Source organism: Telopea speciosissima, chromosome 4 (genome assembly GCF_018873765.1).
Source record: "Telopea speciosissima isolate NSW1024214 ecotype Mountain lineage chromosome 4, Tspe_v1, whole genome shotgun sequence".
NCBI lineage: Eukaryota > Viridiplantae > Streptophyta > Magnoliopsida > Proteales > Proteaceae > Telopea > Telopea speciosissima.
Genome location: NC_057919.1, coordinates 28,214,728 through 28,235,309, shown reverse-complemented (window position 1 = coordinate 28,235,309; position 20,582 = coordinate 28,214,728). Strand labels below are relative to the sequence as shown.

Below are 20,582 nucleotides of genomic sequence, written 5' to 3'. Positions count from 1 at the left end.
ATGCTTGGAGGTACTTTTTTCAATTAATATATTTCATATGGCAATTGAAAAGCTAAAATATTGAAAAACACAATATCCATTGCATAGGGTCAAAACACCATAAATAGCAGCATTTAATTAATGGTCAAATTCTAGGTTAGCCACCATCACAATTAAGCTTGATATCGCCACATGAATAAAAATTGCACTAAATGAAGATTTACTACCTTAAGTATGTAACTTGGGACTAGATATGATACATCAATGCTATTAACTTCCATAACTGGCTAGATATTTTTTTCAAAATAATAATTAAACTACATAATCCTTACTTTAATCAAATTATGGGATCTTCTATCAAAAAAAAAAAAATCAAATTACGGGATCAAAGCCTTATTATTTGAGTTACTTCAATGAAGATTATCTATGGTTTCAAGAGGATTGCCTTTAACCAAAGCTTATAATGCATCCTAATTAAGAAATGTCCACTAAAATCCACATTATATGCATTGTCACATTGGGATCCAACCCTTGCATTTCACAATTGCTTTACTTGGAGCTATAACAAAATGCCTCAATTGCTTAGGAAGGTTCATTTAGGCAAGGAATGAGATGATTCTAAAGCGGGCAAAAAGAAACTAAGTAGCCAAGGCGAGAAGAGGCGGTGGGTGGGCTTGAAAAGTTATAATAGCAAAATATTACACAGAAAAAAATATCCTCGAGTAAATTTTCCTAGGTCAATAACTGTGATTAGTCACATTTGACATCTAGCCTATTAGGGAATTCTAACCCCACCTCCATAAATATTTTGATGATAACAAACATGTAGACATGGTCCTGTATATGTCTATATGCCAACAGGGCTAATAAAGTCAAAAGAATAAAAGACATATAATACGAAGTGGAGATGTTCAAGACAAAGCCATGAAGATCAAGATTTCAAGGGCATTTCAAGAAAAGAAGATCTTGAAAAATCTTTTGAAGATTGAAGAACATCACTTGAAGAAAGAGACCAAGACTTTAATGAAGACTCAAGATGCCCGTGTGCACATACTTAGACACACAACACTGCATACTTGTAATCGCATTTGCATTAAATAAATGAAAAAGCATATGCATCACTTAGAGACCTTAGGAGGTTAGACTTGAACCCTCCTTAACTCTTAAACATGTTGGAGTCAGTTGAAAAAAGCCTTGGTCCAATCCCCTCAGTCAAACGGTCGGAATCAAGTCTTGACTGTGATCCGATCTGAGCATCCGGTCGATCGGATCTCAGTGCATGCATAGACCGGATTGGGTAGAAGCTTCATGGGTACGTTCCCATTGATGATCCGGTTGATCGGATTAAGTGGGACGATGATCCGGTAGACCGGACATCGATCGAATGGCCCTATTGCCCTCTAATGGTTAGTTTTTGTAACGGCCAGGATCCGATCGACCGGATCAATCTCTAGATCGATCGGATTGATAAAAATAGATTCGTTAGAGCACTTTCTGCACATGTTTCTTAGACCATTAATGAGCCTATAAATAGAGAACATGTCAGACCTTTTCACCCATCAACTACAGTCCAAAATCCTACTTTTGAGAAAGGTGAAAAGTGATTATTGCTCTCTAATTAAAGTCTTGTCCGCATTATTCAAGAATTAACTTCAAAGGCTAAAGAATCTTCCTAAGCTCATACTCTTAACTCTTATAAGAAGATCTTCATTGTGCAAGCATACATTCGCATCATTTGGCACTTGTAAGGAGTACACATCACACTCCTTGCTTAGGTATTTTTACCTTTATTTCTCTTGTATTTAGTTTATGCTTTTAAGTTTATAAAGCATTGGTTGTATTGGCCTAGACTGTACTTAGGCATTGCAAGGATTCTCTTGTCCTTATGAGATTCGGATTCTCTTATCCTTAAAAGATTGAGATCCTCTTATCCCGTGTAAAAAGATTGTAAAGGTATTCTTCCCACCTACCGTACTGAAAGGAAGAAACGAGTAAATTCTTTCAAGGTTGAGAGGAGTGGACGTAGGCTAAGTTTAGCCGACCACTATAAATTCTTTGTGTCCTCTACTTGCTTATTTTATTTTTATCTATCTTATTTATATTCAAAAAAATTTTAAAAAGACATAAATTCACTAATGATAACCTATTCACCCCCCTCTAGGTTATCCAACATAGCCAACTATGTCTTAATATTGAAATAATTTTATGATATGAAAAAACTTTTTCCTTAAGTCTATGGGGCAGTGGAGTAAGATAAAGTGAAAAAAAATGGTGTTTGAACTAGGCTAGGGTTGAGGAGGCCCTATGTAGTCTTTCTTTTCATGGGCGGTGAGTAGGACAGTTAAAGCTTTAGCTTAATGGAGACATAAAATCATCCAAAGACTCATTTCCTTTGATGATAGTTTATCCGGAGTCAGAATTACTTCAAAGGATCTCCAACTCACACGACATTGGTCTTAACAGAGCCTGATAAACACCATTTTTTTTTTTGATGAAAAATGAAAACTTAAAAGTAAGAAAAAAAAAGTTTATATCTTTCTTTTATTTTTTGGTAAATAGAAATATTTACCAAAAAAAAAAAAGAGTTGTGAGAAGATGGCTCTAATACCATGAAAGTCTAAGATAATTTTGGTGTTCAAGTGTTGTCCACTATTCAGTCGGGTATTATATTTATAGAGTAATAGCGATTACAATCAATAGACAGATTCTATCGTACATGTAAAACTATATTCCTAGTGTTTGGATATTGTTACCACAAAGGTAAGGGAGAGGATAATGGTTATTAACAATCGTGTACAATTGAAAGAGATCAAATCAAAATGGTTGTTAGCAACCATGTACCGGTGGAAGAGACCAAGTGCTATACGTTATCAGAGCATTTTGTTTGATAGGTGTAGGAACCTAAGCCACGGCCTTGGGTGTTGCGGGTTGGGTGGTTTGGTGGATTACTTTGGGTGGTGGGGTTGGAATAGTTGGGGCCACAACCCTTGGGTTTGCGAGATTGATGGTTTGTATTGGTGAATAATGCAGTGGGAGTGATAGGATCAGGAATGGGGGAGATTGGAGTGTCGAAGCCGCGACGTAGCCGTTGTTCATGAGTAAGTAACTTCGCTCTGAATTCATTGAAGGTGACTGGTGGAGAGGCATTCTTAATGGAGATGATAAAAGAGTTGTACTCGCTACCCAGGCCATTCAAGGTGTAATTAACAAGATCGGAGTCCTTGACTCTTTCTTTAATGATAACTACGAAATCAGCCACAAATTTCAACTGTTGAAGGTATGCAGTGATAGTAGATCTCCACTTTTGGATGGAGTGAAGCTCTGTTTATAGGTAAGTTTTTTGTGCCATGGACTGCTAACGAAAAAGTTCAGCAAGTGAGTCACACGCCTCCTTAGATGTCTTGAGACCAAGTATATCAGAGGACAGGGAGGGGTAAAGAGTTGCATTAATGCAAACTCATACAAAGTAATTGGTTTTATACCAAGTGGTGTAAGTAGGATTGGTAATAGTGATTGTTGTTGAGATAGAGAGGTATTAGGGAGGTTTGGAGGTGGAGTGGTGGTTGTGGCATCAACATGACCAATGAGGTCAGAGCTGATAAAGATTGACTCCAATTGATCACACCACAATAGGTAGTTTGTGCCCTTAGGTTTGAGCTTCACAGCAACAAGGTTTGACAAGTTGATAATCGAAAATGGGGAGGATCCGGTGTTCACCATTAAAATAAAAATAAAAAAAAAACGAGTTGTGAGAAGATGGCTCTGATACCATGAAAGTCTGAGATAATTTTGGTGTTCAACTGTTGCAGACAATTCAGTTGGATATTATATTTATAGAGTGATAGAGATTACAACCAATTAACGGATTCTATCGTACATGTGAAATTATATTCCTAGTCTTTGGGTATTGTTACCACAAAGGTAGGGGAGAGGATAATGATTGTTAGCAACCATGTACAGTTGGAAGAGACCAAGTCATAATGGTTGTTAATAACCGTGTATAGTTGGAAGAGACCAAGTGCTATACGTTATCAAGTTTTGATACAGAGTATCAGAAACCAAGGAGTGGAGTATGACCACACTATCTTACATGCCAATGACAGGGTCTTCCTGGCTAGTGAATGGGTAAAACCAATGGACTCTTTAGAGATAAAGTTGTAGACACAACTTAAAAGATATAAGGGTACATTAACTATATCTTCAAGTGAAAAAGAAACTACTAGTGGATGTGTGGTAGATGACGCCCTATATATGTCCACTTTGATGTCTAACATATTGTCTGGTCTCACAGTTCCAAATTGCATACGTGTCACTTCTACCAAATTAGCAAGTATGTGGTCAGTGAGTGCTACAACCTCAGTTTCCTTACGATGGCCAGTGAATACTCTACGTTGCATGATGCAAGCAAACCTAGATAATTTAATTAATAGCTATAGACATCATAGTATTATTTTTCTTCTGAAAGTTCACAGATTTAAAGAGAGTTAAAAGTTTTGAAACATCTAGAATTAAAGAGCCAAAATTACAAGGCAACATTCATGATCAATCCATATTTCTATCGTTGAAAACCCTATCTGCAATGCCCTTTGCACTCCCTGCTAAACTCCCTTAATTTGTCTTCTTGTTTGTCTTCTGAAATATCAAAATCCATATATGTCCAGACAAAGTTACGGTGATTGAAAAAAATAAACAACAGCCCATCCAAACATAGTTGTTAATAAGTTAAAAAAACCATGACAAATGAATATAGGATGATCGTCGATGGTAAATCAGAATACGTAGAGATGAAAAAGGAAATATCATCAAAATATGGTAATGGAGAAAGGGAGTTAGTATTAAAAATGCCTAAATCACCTTCCCATCTAAGAACATTAGTTAGAATTGAAATTGAATTAGGGAAAACTTGTTGAAAAGACAAAGATTATGAGATTGCCATACTAAATAGAAAGTAAAAGAAACAACATTAAACTTATCAATAATACTCAAATGTTTATCAGAAACAAGGGATTGAAGGGGCTTGGAATGATGCACTCCTCACACTTAAAGGCCCTGCAAACCAAACATGTTCAAGCTACCGGACTACCAATACAAGAATTAGATTTTGAATTCGATGTCAAACAAATTGTATAATGTATATGCTCCCTCTAAATAACCATATACTATATTGAATGCATTGGAGAAGAAATATGTTTTGTAGGATGCTAGTAGGAAGAAGTATGTAGTGGCTAATTTTTTTGATTTTATTATGAAAGATGTGTGATGTGATAGAATTTCACTCACATTGTGTCTCTACTATTCTCGGCAACTATAGTTTTCAATCCTCCAACGTCACTTGATCAACTAGATCCCTATATAAAGATTCATATACAAACTTTTATAAGTGGCCGGCCTAGCCTAGTAAGCAAGATCCACCACAATTTTCCTTCATTAATCCCCCAAAAGCCCCTTTTTTGGTCATCCAAAAGAAGTGTCTAGTCGACCCCCATTCATGTGAGAATAACCGATCGATTGCTAGGTCGAACCGATCATCCGATTCTTGAGAAAATCATGCTCGAGAATGGTAGTTTCACTTGTTTTTCCCAAGAACTCAATGTGTAAGTACCGTGGTCCTCGGAGGGAGGGTTCCTCGGCCTTATGGTGACAGAATTTTCTTTGATGAATAACGATGTATCATTTCGATACATCTTCATGGGGATTGGGATCATGCTTTATAAAAAAATGGAGTCGCCACCTAGGATTCGGGCCTAGGACCCAATGGGCCCCATCTGGGATTAGCAGAAAGGTCTATGTGATAACGTATGGTCTAATCAGAGATTATGGGTAAGTGGTCAGGTTACAAGCGTGGGAAGGTACTAACACCCCATCTTGCCCGATTAAACCGATCTTTCTGCTAGATACAATATTTTGAAAATTCTCCTTTAATAATGCGTCTTATACCAACATGTAAGGCTAGATTATGATGCATCAAATATGACAAAGAAAAGAAAAAATTCATTTACTATGTACACTAAAGTAAATTACTTTAATGATCTATGTTGTATAAAAAATGGTAAGAAAAGAAACAAATACCTATCAGAAAATAAAAAAAATAAAAGAAGATATACCAAATGTGAAATATGTGATGTCCCACGGTTCAGGTGGAGACGGATGATCGGCTTGCTTCTCTCTTGTCGGACAAAGTAAGGACTATATGAGATGGATTTTATTACTCAAACTTTGGGCAGATCAACGGCTGTATAAGGGATTCTCGTTATCTGTATACAGACAGAATAATGGTTGTAATGAAGGCTTCTTCATTAACTGTATGCAGACAGAATAACGGCTGGGAGAGTTAGTTAGTAGGATCACTTCTTAAGTGGGGTAATCGAAGGATCTACCCATCGCCATCGCCAGAGTGACTCCCTACCCTCGAAAAAGAAAAACTAGGAAAAAAAGACTCTTTTTTCCCTTTTTTGGGGTAATCGAAGGATCTACTGGTGGCTTAGGAGCATCCTCGCTCAAAATCACTCAAAAGTTCTCAAAGAGGGAAAATGGGTGAAAAACGAGGCTGGGACCCTCTCCCTCACTCTATTTCTTCATCTTTTTGGGGGGAGGGGGACCCTCCTATTTATAGGGGTACGACAAAAAATACAGCGCCGTGGATGACGTCACAAGACTGACATCTGTCCTTTTTTGTGGTGTCATGTGATTTTACATGGCGCCGTGGAACCCCTTCCACGGCGCCGTGGTAACCTCACATGACGCCACACTTAATACATGACATCACCCACATTATTTTGGGCTCCCCAAGGGTTTTTTTGGGCTTTCAGGGGTTATTCTGGGTGAGCAGTACCTCCTTCAACATTTGGTAAAAATGTCTTATAAGTAATTTTTAGGGATGTTAGGGTGATCTAGCTTAAATGTAGAGGCAAGAGTCATTCTTTAGAGAGTTACTGATGTCTGTCCATGTCCTATTGTCATTATCGCTGGGGGGGTGACAAAATTCAATGTCTACACAATGGTATTTAAATCCCTCTCACACACAATCACAACAACCTACTGTCATTAACCCATAGGACTCCATGTTACATCAAAATCATATATTGAAAGTCAAAGGGTTATTAGGTAGATAGAACCTACCTCTTTGGATGCAAAAATCCATTTTTCAAAGTTGGCTTTTTGACCCCTTTGATCTCAAGCGCTCTAATCCTTGATTGTGCATCCAAATCAACAAAACCCCAAAGCTTTTGTACTAAATTCTCTGGCTCTTTCTCTTCTTCTTCTTCTCCTATTTCCCTTTTATTTTCTCTCACCTCTCTGATTTCTATTTTTGAAAAGAATGAAGAATGAGCCCTGATTTCCACTTAAAAGCTAACTTTTGTGATCCAACGTTCAACCGCCACATTGATCCGGTCGACCGAGTATTTAACCGACCTTAAGTTGTATCATCCAGATGCATACTAGACGACTCAAGTTCGTCCTATTGTTAGATCTAGTCGATCGACAAACCATCTGGTCACATTCGGTTACTCTCTATGACCTTTGTATGTAGCATCCGATTGACCGCTACCATGATCCAGTCGACTAGATCCAGTTTTCAGGATTTAGTGTATTGATCCTTGCCTACTCAAATGGTCATATCTCTCTCGTTCGAACTCCGATTGCCCTAATTCTTCTTCATTGGAAAGGTAATTCAATTACTTTCATTTCTCATGTTTTGGGCTTCCCAGATTCTAACTAAAGAGTATCTTAAAAATCAAGCAAAGTTGTTGCTTCACCCAAACTGCCTATCTATTAGATCCAACATTATACTGTGGACCATCAATAGGGTCTAAACTAGTTTAATCACATTGGGGCCATTTATCATTATAATAATCATATTAGTTTCACTCATCCTAATGTAATACATTCATAAATCAAATTTAGTTGTAGATAATACCATTCAGTTGGACAAACATAAGTCAGATTTTGTCAAAAGGAATCCGTATAGTATCTGTCAACCATGAACAATCTTACATTAATCAGTTTCTGGGTATAGAGTATAGCATGTATCAATAGGATAGTCATTACCGCAATTCATGGGGGTGGGACGATCATTTTGCCCCCTCTGTGTTTGGGTGTGGAACGCACACTCCCCCACTGAAAACTTTCATCCATAAAAATAATAATAATTTGCTTCATTTAACCACTGCTGTCTCATGCACAGAGAGAGAGAGAGAGTAATGAATGAAAATAATAACAATTTGTTTCATATAACCACTACTGTCTCATGCATATCCAGGGTAATAATACTTGGGACAACAAAATGGTCGGCACATAAATAGAAAAAGTACATTTTTGTATATATTTGTCAGATGTATGCACATTGTTATACCCCCCACAAGCCACAAGCCACAAGCCACAAGCCACAACCGATGCAAAATTAATCTTTAATTTAAAATGAAGATCACCCACTTTTAAGACAAAGAGGACTAGAGGCTCCTCCCAACTCTTTTCAATTTTTTCTTTTTGGAGCCACTCTTCCAAAGAATATGATGAATTGAGCTTAAACTTTAATAATCATAACAAACCACATTAATTAATTACAAAGACCCACACCCTATCAACGAATTGGAAACTATTCGATAATGATCAAGATCCAATGGTCCATCAATGTTGTAATAAAAGCATTAATTCCTCAAGTCTTGTTTAATATTTTACAAATCCCTAAACCGATCCATGAACTCACTAGCTTTCTTCTCTATTTATTTGGGAAGAAAAATGGTCAGTGGTTAGGTTAAATGAACTGGCCCCAAAAAGGAAAAAAATGAAAAAAGGTTAGGTTAACTGAAGGAAAAAAGGGTTTGATTAATCCAGATCTCTGGTATGAAACCCTTCAATTTCCAATTAGCAAAAGAGAGAAAGAGAGATCACCAAACACAACTAATCCATTTTACCTGCCTTAACAACTTCATTTGTCCCATTTGTAATTTTAAGATTAAAAAGGTTGAAAATGTAAAATGTCAAAGAAATGGAATCCAAAGAACTAATATAAATTTAATTTGGTGATATGACAGAGATGTGGAAGGGGGGGGGGGGGGTTTGAAGTGTCCCATGTGCATAAGATTTGGTAGTGCCCCACCCTCCACCAAAAAACAACCTTTACTTTGACTTTTAGGGTGTTATCTATCGAATCTTATTGGGCTTCTTTTCTTTGATACCTGAAGATCAAGAAGAGAAGATGCTAGAGGTCAGATATAACTCAGAGACAAGACCTTCCAACGAATTTTGTTTGGTTTCTTCTCTAAGTAGAATCTATCTGTACCTTTCTTCTATCCATTTCAAAATCTTGTTAAGTTGCAGATGAAAAAAACCAACAAACACAAAGAAGACCCAACATAGGAATCACCTGATGGGACCATGTTGTTGAATTCTATAAACTGAAAAAACTATTGCTTTACTTGATCTCTGAGACTCTGACCATTCTGTTTGTTTCAGACAAGAGGAAAGTTTACCAAATTACAATGGAGATTGATTGACCTTTCTCTATGTAAATAGCAATTTTTGACCTTTCTCTATGTAAATAGCAATTTTCTCAACCTAATTAATAACTGCACTTGAAGCTTAAAAAACACTGGGGATGACCAAAATTACCTAGTGCTTTTTACGGACTAGACTCATTTCTGATCGAGGTGAAGCAAGTAATAACCGCACTATATTAAGCCAATCCGGCCAGTCTTCTTCTTTCTGTTCTTTTTTTTTTTATATCTTTTTCTAGTTCTTGCTCTTCATTTTTTTTTTTACTTTCTTCTTTTTCTCAGCCTAGCCCAGCACATGCATCTCCGTTCTCCTCTCTTCATGGTCAGGGCCAATCAGAGTCAGCACGACCCTGGGCCTATCTAAGGGGACTCAGGTTTGAGCTAGGGTTTTCAAAAGGCCTAACCCAACCCGACCCTATTACAGCCTTATATATAGATCTCGCAAAAAAAAAAAAAAAAAAAAAAAAAAAAAAGCCTTCTTATAGATATATATTTCCTATTCAAAAAGATTTAGTTTACAAGTTTGAAGTTTAAATTAGAAATATAAATAGGGAGGGGATCACAGCCAGGCTGTGTGGTCCAACACCAATATGGTAACCAATGAGAATGCATGCAAGGGCATCTAATAGGAATGAGATTTTTATTTTTTTTTTTGGAATTGAAGAGCTTTAATAGGAGGGGGTAGGAGATAGGGATAGGCCCCAAGGTAGTTTGAACTCATGACCTCTTATTTGAGAAGTTGTCTATTGCTAATTGAACTGACCCCTTAGGGTAGGAATGGAAATTTTCATTACACGTTATAGAGCATTCATTTCTTTTCTCCCTTACTGTGTCTGGCATAGTTACTACACTACGCAGCCTAGCAGCTTTATTTTTTCCCATGTAAATAATTGGGAACATTAGGAAAGGAAAGCTAACACTCTAAGAAATTTTTAAGATATTTCTACCCAAAAAAGGGAAATATTAAGATAGGACTTAATGACAAGAAAAATGTTATAGTGTTGTACTCTACCTAACACAATAAGCAGCAGCTTATAAATGCCACATGGCACATCGCCTCAGGCAGAAATTTAAGGCACCAATAGTTCCCATCAACCTGAGAATAGAGATAGATGTGTCCCATGAAACAAAACCATTACAATTTAATGTGTTACTGAATCGGTCGGGCTTTAAGGCTGAGGCTTGGCCGGCCAATCATAGTAAAACCTGTTTTAAACCCCAATTTTTTTCTTGATGTTTGTCAAATGTAACTCTCACTTATTTACATAAATGCTCAATTGATGCCTTTCCCAGCTCTTTAGTGTTCCACAACAATTAGGGGCAGGGATCTACTCCCCACTTGCATGTAATGACATCTCCCAAACTAAATCAATAGGTGTACCGTGTACGGGAAGGGGTGTGGCTGTATGATGATTCATATGACGATGTGCACTTCCATAAGATGGCCTAAAACATATTTGGGCTCGATTTGGGAAAGTCTTGGTCTAGCACTCTAGCCTAATATATCCGGCCGTAGACAAGAGGGTGGGCTCAATCTAACCAATACTGGCCCAGAAGAACATTTGACAAGGTCCTTTCTAAGTTGTTTGGCCCCAAGTTGAAGGAGACTATCCTTGCACTATAGTTATTTCATTCCTAACTTAAAAAACAAAAAAAGTCTATTACTGACACCATATCATTCCACCTTGAACAATCTTGTTATATATCAGGTTTACCTATCAAGGATATTATCGCGCATTGGTTGCCGATCGAGCCTACATGTTATCTCTGTGGTGCTCGTGATGAAACCCAATGACATCTTTTTATATCTTGTGAATGGACTAAGCGTATCTGGGTATCTGGGCCCCTCGGGCTGAGAACTGAGTACCTTAGCAGCCCTTCTTTGGCACAGCTCTGTGCTTCCATCTTCAATTCTAAGGCCCTGGACTTGAAATCTGCTTCTTGGTTTTTTTCTATTGTTATTTTAACTTGCTGTTTTATTTGGTCTGTGAGGAACAAAGTCTCCCTTGGGTTAGCCTCGGTTAATCCGCACTTGGTTTTATCTAATGTTACTCACTGGATGTCCCTATTAGATCTCAACCCTCCTCTGGTTAATGATCTCGATATGATTCCCCAACCAACCACACTTTGCACTCCACTTTTCACACAACATTTGCCTAACAACGACATGCACTTCCCTGTTCTCTGCTATGCAGGCCTTTTTGAACCATCAATGGGACTAACCGGCTGGGGGTATTGCTTTTTGTTAAATGGAACGAGTGTTTTAGCATCTGCAGGATTTTCGTGTTCAACTAATCCAAAGGAAGCTGAGCTGATAAGGATCTTGTAGGGGTGGAAACACGCTCTCAAGGAGGGGATACCTTTAAAAGAAGTTTGGATTACTAGTTTTAGTCGTAGTCATATTTTGTAACCAGGACATACGTTTGGTGTACCTTGGCCACTTATGTAGTTATGTAGAACTTGCAGAACTAACTTCGAATTTTGCCACTATTCCTATATCTCACAGGCACAACCAATGGGCTGCAGCATCTTATACTCAGATAGGAGTTAGAACCAAAACTCACTCACATCCTTGTTTGTACATTGTCAATGAGTTTTTACTAAGGGTAATATAACATATGCTTTTTCTCATCAAAAAAAAATCTTGTTATATATAGCATTGAGATCCTGCTCTGAAATCGTTCGCTTCTTGATGAACTGCCCAAGGACAGACAGCTTGTTGAAACACTGTTTTATACTCGAGCCCATACCCAATTTGAGGAGTAGTAGTACGTGTGTTTTGGTGCTTTTTAGATTTGATTAGTGCCCCAAAACCTTTCTCTATGTCCTAGAAAAAGGGCCGGGAACAGGGAGGGAGATCGCCCTTTGCTTTAGTGGAAGATGGACTGACCAATACAAACACATTAATTAAATGTGCTCCATATATGACTCTTATCGATCAGTTATACGACTTTACTACTTATAACTCACTACCTCCTCCGAGCCTTGGGTTTTGTACTTTTATACATCCAACGGCTCACAGCCGTTAAAATGGAATCCACTCTATGTGGGTCCCATAGAATGGATTCTATCTGAATGACTGTGAGTCATTCTCGTACGTTCATGTACGTGAACATAATCCTGATTCTCTAACCAGACTTCTACATTTACCCACCTTTGCTCCCTACAAGCCCTGGTACAGTTCCTGTATCTCTGACTCTTATTACAAGATTATGATTCATATAGTCCACCACAAATTGAAAGATACCGATAGGATTGAAACCCATCTTGCTGTACTTGTTAAAGGATCGAAACTGCTATCACATATTAGAATAAAAGATCTCCATCTGATCATTTACGCTAACCATCTATGCATAAAAGACTATCATTATTATTATAGGAAAAGCTTATACGATCTGAAAATGAAAGGAACTTAAGATCATAGGTCCATTTACTAATTAGCTAAACAATCATCGTAGAATTGGGATTCAATTTACAAAAAAATTAAGGAATTATGAGCCATCCAATGAAATAAAAGGATATGGCCAAAACTAATATAATGTTATGCTTATCTCCGTTTAATAGAGAAGGGTTAGAAACAAAATATTTTATCAACTCACACAAAGAGCAAGATAGGAAATATCCTACCCTTAAACCTAAGTGTCCAATAGTCAAAATCTTTATCGAAAAATCACACAATAAAAAATAGGGGGAGCATAGCCTCTGCGTGTGTGGGGGCCAATGAAAGCACGCATGGAAGCATTATGGGGGTGAGATTTTCGCCTTTCATATGGGGGCAGTCATTTCGCCACCTACTATGTCTGGGCGTGGATGGTATACTCTCCCACAAAGAATTTTTCTCTTAAAAAATATGTCATTTTGTTTCTATATCCTTATTGCAAAAGCTGCAATAGGAATTAATAGGAGTTAGGAACGATAACTTACTTTTAGTACTTAACGCACCCATCAAAACTTTCCATAAAAAAAGATAAAACTTGGGATGGATCTTCAAATGCCATACAAAATCCTACAAATTCCTAGAGCCAATATTCACATTCATAGCTTGCTGTAACATAAGAAGCCATTTAGCTACGAGTAATCTTAGTACAGAAAACACCTATCATACTGAGAGGGAAAATCCAAAAGTTGTTCACATGATTATAACTTAGAAAAATACGAAGGATGGATGAGGCTACATCTGATGAAAGAAGAGAGTGAACATTAACATTTCAATTACTATTTTGAATCAACTCATTCAATAAGGAATTCAAGAATACCAAATTGAAATATTAGAACCATCTCCTACTTTCCAACAAGCTAGTTGCTGCAATAATGGTAAAGAAATGAAGTGGAAAAAGTTATGAACAAACCTTATGATATCTAACTTAACCATTTACCAACAATTTTGGTATAAGACAACAAGAATACCATTATGGACATGAGCCTTATAAGGCCCAATGACAAATGCATCTTCCTTAATTTACTCATGGGATAGCAATGAGTAACCTATTCTCCTCAAATATGATAAGGTCAACTAAACTTTCTATGAAAGATGGATCAAAAGGATTTGTAGGGGTATAAATAGTATCAAAATTTCAACAAAAACCTAGCTTTAGAAGGAACATCAAATCCTTCTACTCCTTGATTATTAAAAATATAAAGAATAGAAGGAGTGATGCCTTGTACCCCACAGGTGACAGATGGTAGATGTGATAATGTAGTATGGCAAATAGTATAGCACCGATATATTCTTGTAGAAACAATAACATCAATACACGTCCTCTTGTGTAACCCGAACAGTAAAAGGTAGAGTTGGATCGTATTGGATTTTTTTTTAAGGTTTTTAAATGCCCCAATTTGTGCAATCTAGGTTGACCATGCGTTTATACCTTCAAGATAAAACAATTCTCTAATCCCATACAGTGCATCCTGAAATGTGATTACATAGGGAAATCTGAACGCTATACTCACTAACTCATTGACACTAATGCACTACGATAGAGGGAAACGGATTTAAGATTTCTTCAAATAGTGTTAGATAAAATGCGCAAGACCTCCGATCCTCTCTTTATATAGGAGAGGAAGAGACACCACTAAGGGATGTCTCCAAAAGATATGCCCAAAACATGTCTTTTCCCACAATTCTTGTTTGTTAGCAATTCAAACAAGTCTTTCAAAGATACCTTCAGGGTCAGGTATCTCGGTCCAGGCCCTGTTCGGGCTCAGGGCGGGCCAAGGCGGGTTTGGGCCGACAGGGCCAAACTTGCATCCCTAGTTCTAACCCAAGGGAAAACCCCGGTTACATGATGAAGCTGTCCCCCTACCCCGTTTAACAATTCAACCCCAAAATAAATTAATAATATTTTGTTTTCACAAAAAGGAAAAAAAAACTAAACTTTTGGATTTAGTTATCTACAAAGAATTGACTCCCCCAACTACCACCAAAAGGACTATTAGGCTTTGCAATAACATTCCCATTAATTAAAACCTGGCTAGCAACAATAATGGAGCATAAATGCTTCTCATAAGGCCATTTACATGAGAAAAAACTGCAACCTTTTGTTCCACCATGCACTAATCCCACCTTTAGAATCAACCTAATTAGTTCCACTATCTGTGCCTCTTCTTTGACAAACACAGATCATGGCATGTTCCTCTTAACAAAATATACCCAATTCATAGTCTTAATTTCCAGTTATATTTATATATTTGATCCTTCATTCTGTAATGATCTTGTAAGGCAAAACAACAGATAATAAACTAAAGGGTAGTTAACATATTGAATTGGTGATGTTTTTTTGGGCTAATAAATGGTCCAACAAAAACTGCAACTTTAGTTGTTGACACCACACCTTTCAATTCAGTCATCCAAAAAGAATAACTACAGTGAGTTCTCAAACTGGATTAGACTTTTCTGTTTTCCAGACAAATAAAAATGAAAGTAGCAATTCAGAATAGAAAGAGGTGGACCTCCAAATGATAGTTTCTCATTCCATGCAATATTGATTATTATTCGGGCCCAACTTGTGTCTTTTTTTGGTATAATCAGGGCCCAACCATTTATAACATGAAAAAGCAATTTATTGGATCTGAGGCCTCATACTACTCTTTAAGGCAATTAGAAGAGAGAGAGAGAGAGACAGACATTGAATTCAAATACCGATCCCTATCCTCATTAACATTTTCCCAACCAACTACTATAGGAAGGAAAAGCACTCCTTTCAACTTATCAGGATTGTTGGTTGTTACTACTTAAGATTTATAGAGGATTACACATTATTATATATAATGAATTAAAGGAAGAAGGATACCATATTTGCAAATGTCAGCTGGTTTGTATCCATCATACTGTGAATTGATAAGGACCTCCCATGTTATTATACTTCTGATATGCAAATTACATTTTTTTTGTGGGGAGGAAGAACTATATTAGAAGAGGGGGTATGCCTGTAGGAGCCCAAACCCTAAAAAGGCTATTACATCGGAAAAGAAAATTCAAAACAAAACAAGCAACACAATTACATGGACCATGGTAAACAAAATTTTATTTAACATTATTAACTTAGAGGCAAGAAACGTTGGCTTGAACCCGATATGCGTAGACTACGGATTGGATATGATAACAATTGTGCATTCACATTCAGAGATCATGGTAAACAAAATTTTATTTACTCAGGAAGAATCGGTTACCTTTGAGCCACAATTAAAGCTCCTCCTCCAGATAATAGTTATTCCAATTTGTGCAAAAAATAGGATCAACCGTTTAACTCCTTGAATCTCCAATCCAGGAAACAATGGGAAGATTACAATCACCAAAGACTAGGGTTTCTAAAACCCTAAATTCCCACCACTCACACACACACACTCAAGAGAAAGAGAGTTGGGAAATTCGGCCAGCTTTCCTCCCTCTCATCTTTCTTTTATATTGTGATCCCACCCAAGGTGGTGGGATTCATTTTTCTACTCAATTTTCCAACAAGTGTGTACTTCTAATTTTGGTGGTGAAGAGAATCTTTCCAATTGTCAATTATCCTGGTTCTAGAGAAGGAAGAGGTAGAATCTAAAAGAAGGACTCTAATCTCTTTAATTATGACCAATTATATAATCCAATTGTATCTTATTTATTATCATAAATTAAAAGATAATTAACCAATTTAATATTTCCCAAAATTATCATGCATGCATGTTAAGATAAAAAACTGAATTTCATTCTCATTGAATTATTGTCACACGATTACATCTCAATATATATTGTGGATAGAGTTACAAAACAATATAAACACTTGGATAGAGTCTTAGTATTATCATATGTGATCAACACCTCTTGGTGATAGAATCCTATTGTTATCGCATGTGATCGGCATAGAGTCCTACTGTTATCACATGTGATCGGTAGCTCTTGATGATAGAGTTTGAGTCTCCGTAAACAACATCCGTTCATCATGATAGAGTCATACTCGGTTAGGCAATGTGAGAGATACGGTTGATGATAGGATCAACCAGCTTAGGGCTTTGCCGATGGTGAGAAAATGTAAGAGAGAAACATTCAGCTCATAATGCATAATTAAACTCTTTAATTTGCATGTAAGACCTTCCACTTTTCTAATATCCCATAGTGAGTTACAGGGCATGTAAATTTAATTCTGTCAAACCCCAACTCATTGTAAATATCAATTACAGAGATTCTGTGATCATGATCAGACGTTGTAAAACACTTAAAAATATATTTCAATACATAAATTATTATGTTTAATACTACAAATTTATTTTGTAAACGATTTACCAAAATGATACCGATACTAGATTTTTGTCCGATCAATTATAGACTTTCTCTCTCCTTGATATTCTCGAATCTTCGATAGTGGATTCCATGTCAAGAATTTCTTTTATTAACAATGTGGGACACGTATCCAGTGTATCAATGTATAGTCCGTAGGACATCAACCCTTGGCTTACCAAAATAAGTGATACAACATTGCAACAAATAGGATCTCTCAAGTCAAAGGTCAAACGACAGGTTCGAATCTCGTCCTCTCACAACTGGCAGTATCACATGTGAGATTCTTATTAGATTCTTTTTCTATATACACACATAATATGTATACTCACATTTACGTATTGAAAACGCATTTCTAATAACATACAATGTGACAATCATATGAAAGGAATGTTCGGTCCTATCCCTAGTCGAGAACCATTTTGAGTGAAAACCCATGAAACAACTTATGAGCCCAAAATAAATATGTCATACGTAAAATAAAATAAACTCTTTATTAAAATAAATCAAGTTTGATAGACACACATATCCAACAAGAAAGTGACACATGCTGCCCTCCTTGTTAGAAGTTGGTGCTCCCATGTGATGTGGGATCATTCTCCTTAGTTTTCTTTGCAGGTTTGGGTTTGCCTGGAATCTACCCTTATTCGGTTGATTCCCTTATGGTTTTGATTTCTTGGGTGGCCGGGTAAGGCTTTGTTTGATCTGGTATTGTTATCCTTCTCTTGGAATTTGTCCTTGAGAAGGTTGTTGTTGCTGTTTTTCAGTCGCTTTGTACATTCTTCTCTCTCTTTTCTCCCCTTTTACAATAAACGTGATACCTATAAACAAGATTACATGAAATCCAAACTCAGTTCCATATAAGAACTGAGGACAGATAAATTATATTACTCTAATTTTAAAAAATAAAATAAAATTAAAGATATAAATTATTATATTATGCAACATCATAAAGATACAGTCTCACAACAATGTCAAATATGATAAGTTTCAACTTTTTTACATACCTTCTACCAAAAAACAAAAAAAAAATTTTACATACCAAGGTCCAATTAAGTCTACTACATAATTACAAAATTTTGCAAAAATGATTTAAATATCAAATATATATCTTGGAAATATTTTTCAATTGATCAACAATTACTGAAGCACTTATGCCCTCGAAAATGAATAGAAGTGCAAAACTGCATAAAAAAGTGAGGAGATCGAGTTGGATAGTAGAAGTTTGAGGCAGAAGAGATGAAGTGAAAATGAAATTTTAGTACCCGTGGTTTAGCCTTTTAAGGTTTAGTATGATTTAAGTTCAGTTCGGGTTTAGTTTATACTTTATATGAGTTACATGTTATTTGGTTCGGTCAAATGAACGATTTTTAATTTAAAATCAAAATCAAATCGAACCAAATTAAATTTCAATTTCTTTTAGGTTCAAATTTAAATTGCCGATTTCAGTTTCAATTCTAAATTGACACCCTTTAATAATCGTTGAAAAGACAAAGGGAAAAATGTTAATACATGATGAGTTACATGATTGATATCAAGGTTTGAGGAATTTTTTCAACCTCCTTTTTTGAATTGGTAACGAATGATGTTCAATCTTCATTTTTTGCCATTGTTTCCTTTTATCCTGTGAAAGAGTAGAACATCACTCAAACTTACATCTTGTAGGAAGATCCCCCAATTTATTGAATAAAAAAAGAGGATTAAGTTTTCCTCCACCCATAAAAGATGGTTCACCCACCATCCTAGGGTTCACAAACCCGAGTTCAGATCTGCTACCCATCTTGGGTTTTAGTATGTTCCAAAATGCCCTCCCAATACCCTCTCCTGCCCTATCATTCACCATGGGTGGAGGGAAACTCCGTCTTAAAAAAAATTCCTAATTCTCACAGATTTTATAAAACCTCTGCTTCTTCTTCTAAATCTATTTCTAGGATTTTAACATATTAGTTCAAGGACTGTACCCTAAAAAACAAGGATGTCATTGGTTAAAAGTTTAAAACATCCCCCAGGGGAAGGAAATAAGGTTTTGCCCATACAAGGAGGAATTCAAGGATCAGGATCGTCTCCAGGGAGCAGGGAACGCCCAGGGCGCTGCCAATCGTTGGGTTATGCCATATTTATCCCTAGGCATATGCCGAAATGTGTGCGGCGCAGCTCAATCGCTGGATGCCCCTGACAGCACCCTGGGCGCACGTCTCCCTAGAGACGAGTTAAATTCGGAATTCGAAGGGCCTCATCATAAACAGCACTTCTCCTTCTCAAAAGAAAAACTCTAAAATACACAATACTCTATAACGTGCTATGGTGCAAATTTATACACTTTTATATAATTGATCGGAATCTCGTATCTTTATCGGTTGTTTAATTCTGTGAGAATACCTTCACATGCGGTGTTCATTAGGTGGAAATAATTGGAATACAAAGTGATACCACTCCAATTTAATCGGGATTTGAGGTTAAAAATTGATAAATCTCAACACACAGCAACTACCAGACCCCTTTATACCAATCTAACGGCTGAAACTAATCTTCGCCTGTCAAAAATTGACCAATCTAACGGCTAGAAACTTCCTTCAAGTGTCCCTCTCAGAGAGGTCGAGTTCATTATAACGTTCTTGAAGAACAAGAAGGCGAGTAGGCGACTAATTTTCTCGTCTCTTTCACATTACACATTACAGCCTCACTGAACTAAAATTAATAATTTCTACCAAAAAAAAAAAAACCAAAATTAATAATAAAAATTCAAAAAAATGATAGATATTGCAGCTGTACTCTCTTATCATTTAATGGAGAAACAAACCATCCACTATTCTGGGTTTCCAATCATGGAGACACGCTTTTCTTGCAGGCTTGTTGGTTGGAAGTAACAGTAAAAGTGGTTGGCTCCAAATCCTTAAAATTCCATTTTTAGTGTTATTTTTTTTTCAATTGAATTGTTATTTATTATTATTTTTTAATTGATTTTAACCTTTACCCTTTTTTCTCATCGTCACCCAATTCTTTTACTTGTTCTAAGTTTCAACCAGAAATTCCTTCAATCAGACATCTTTTTAAGATCATATACGATCTGGGTATTGATTAAAACAGAAAATGGTGGAGAATTTCTGTAAGGAGTTGAAGTTCTTAATTTTTCAGGGAGTTCTGATGTGGGTTGTTCTTGTTTCCCTGAAAATATCGAATTGGACTTTTAATTTATAATTCCTTCGTGGGTTGTTGTTGTTGTTGTTTTGGTTAAACGGTTCTGGGCTGAGAGAGAACAGGGTTGCTTCCATTTCTTTCAATATCCTTTCATTTCCAGTGAGGTTTCTTCATATTGTTTTGGGGGTTGGGTTTGTTCTTAATTTGATAGA

The 20,582-nt window shown here is 36.6% G+C and overlaps 1 long non-coding RNA gene across 1 annotated transcript; it reads left to right on the top strand.

The window, feature by feature from the left end:
* The first annotated feature begins 1,875 nt into the window (after positions 1-1,875).
* Positions 1,876-20,368, top strand: LOC122660505. The gene is made up of 4 exons (XR_006332703.1): positions 1,876-1,913; positions 2,497-2,505; positions 15,414-15,419; positions 20,249-20,368. It is a non-coding gene; the product is annotated as an uncharacterized LOC122660505 (long non-coding RNA).
* Positions 20,369-20,582: the final 214 nt, after the last annotated feature.